Genomic DNA, 2,522 nt, shown 5'->3' on the forward strand with positions numbered 1-2,522 from the left:
CACAAAGCAGAAGATGGAAAGGACTTTGAAGAGAATGTTAGCCCAAGTTTAAGAATATTAAAAAGACTATTTATTAGTAGAAACCTGTTAGCCATTGAGGAGGCTGCCCATGAAAGATTAGAGAAAATATTATCAGGAAGTGAAAAATAAAGGAGGGGTATTCTGTAGTGGTAGATAGCTTAGCAACACTGCCTATGGTAATGTAGAAAGTAGAAAATGCACCTACTAATACAAAAAATATGTACAAAATAATATTGAATGTAAACTGTAATTGAAAAATAAAAAATTTCAATGTAAAAATTTTTAAATCACACAGAATAAAATAAACTATATCTTGAAGACTGAAAAGAAAAAAAAGAAAATGTGCCTAATAAATTGAGCAGGCTAACTAAAGAGATTTCCAAGAAGAATGTTGAAGACCCTGCCTAGCATATGTTTGCTGATAATAGTAAAATGTGAAAGGAGAGCAATAACCCAAATGAAAGATTATTTTTTAAAACAGAACCAAAACTTACTAGTTTTGGAAGTTCCCAAAATCTCTAAATGGCACACTCTACTAAAATGAAGAAATGACCCCTGGAAGAGATCAAGTCAGCACATCATCAGGAAAGGCTGATCTAAAGAGGAAGCTGGAAAAGTGGTTTTGTGAAGATATCAGGATGATAAGGTAGTGGTTCTCAAAGTGTTTGCCAGGTGCACTGGTGCACCCTAGAAAATTTCCAGGTGTGCCCTATGGTATTCCAGAGAAATATGTGCCTGTTGGGGACCAAAAAATCAACTGGGTTTTGGGAGTTTAGATTTTTTTGGGGGGGGAAAGGTGTGGGGAATTGGCTATAAGCTGACAGTCTGCCCAACCCCCCACCTCCCTTGCCTGATTAGGTTGCAAAAGGCAGTTAAGCTGTGGTGCTGGATTGTTTACACTAACCCCCATGTTCCCTGGAAAGACTGGAGGAAAGTTTCGTCTATCCTTTGTTTGATGTAAAGTTGAGATGATATGTATGGTGGGGGTTTTCTGCACTCAACACAAGTAAGAGTAAAAAGAGAGGAATTCTTTAATGTATTGATGAGGAAATGAGAGTTTGCCTTTCAAATATATGCCTATACTTTGAAGAAATAGCTAGGACACATCAGGCTCATGTTTCTCATAAACATAAGAATGAAAAAGCTTAACACATCCGCACCGGGACCTGCCAAATTTACTAAATCTTACTAAAAATGTATCTATGGCCCTGGCCAGTTGGCTCAGCAGTAGAGCGTCGGCCTGGCATGCGGGGGACCCGGGTTCGATTCCCAGCCAGGGCACACAGGAGAAACGTCCATTTGCTTCTCCACCCCCCCCTTCCTCTCTGTCTCTCTCTTCCCCTCCTGCAGCCAAGGCTCCATTGGAGCAAAGATGGCCCGGGCGCTGGGGATGGCTCCTTGGCCTCTGCCCCAGGCGCTAGAGTGGCTCTGGTCGTGGCAGAGCGATGCCCCGGAGGGGCAGAGCATCGCCCCCTGGTGGGCAGAGCATCGCCCCTGGTGGGCGTGTCGGGTGGATCCCGGTTGGGTGCATGAGGGAGTCTGTCTGACTGTCTCTCCCCGTTTCCAGCTTCAGAAAAATACAAAAAAAAAAAAGTATCTATCTATATAAAAAGATAACTTTTTTGTCGTTTTTTTATTTTTTAACCCCTTTTTTTTACAAATTCTAAAAAGCATAACTCAAAAAATGTAACATAAAAATGTTTTTTAATGTCAGAATAAATTTAATTTTGTCATATTTATTTTGTTTAATTACCATTAAAGCATGCTTGGACTTTATATTTTTTCTTTAATGTTTTACTTCCTTATTATAACATATTTCTCAGAAATTTGTATATAGTGCGCCTACAATTATTTGTAGGATTTTAAATGTTCCCTGACTTCAAAAGTTTGAGAATCACTGATCTAAGGTAACAAATACCTCAGGGGATCATTCAGTCAAAGAATAAAGTTTTCTGAAGCTTAAGAGTGTTGCCCTTCAACAGTATCAGCATAAGCCCAAAGTAAGCACAAGTCCAGGTGTGTTTTTGTTCAACAGAAAAACTCAAATGAGATTCATAAAAATAACCTTCAGACTTTTAGAAGATTTGTGTTTGCAGAAACACCACCAGTTCAGAATAAAGGAGGCAGATACATTACAAAATGGAAAGAAGTCTTGCCCTGACAGGAATCATCCTAGGAAAACTATGCAACTGCACACATGGAACTACTTTTCATGAAAGAGGAAAGTGACTCAAAGGGCAGAAGTTAAAGCCCAGAGTCAGTAACCAAATGCCAATGAATAATTTCTGTGCCTTGATTATGAACCAAGAAAGTGCCAATTTATACCTTGCTGAATTTCAGAATGGCTATATCCTAGTGACACCTAGGTGCCTGGCATTTTCTCCTCTGAATCGAGTATCTGTATTGGTTATCCTATGCATATCTCACCATTTTATACTGGATGTATTGGGGGAACTAAATGTGAGGAGCCTTAGTGATGCTGTAGTGGAATGAGATCCATG

The sequence above is a fragment of the Saccopteryx bilineata genome, chromosome 6 (genome assembly GCF_036850765.1).
Source record: "Saccopteryx bilineata isolate mSacBil1 chromosome 6, mSacBil1_pri_phased_curated, whole genome shotgun sequence".
NCBI classification, from domain to species: Eukaryota; Metazoa; Chordata; class Mammalia; order Chiroptera; family Emballonuridae; genus Saccopteryx; species Saccopteryx bilineata.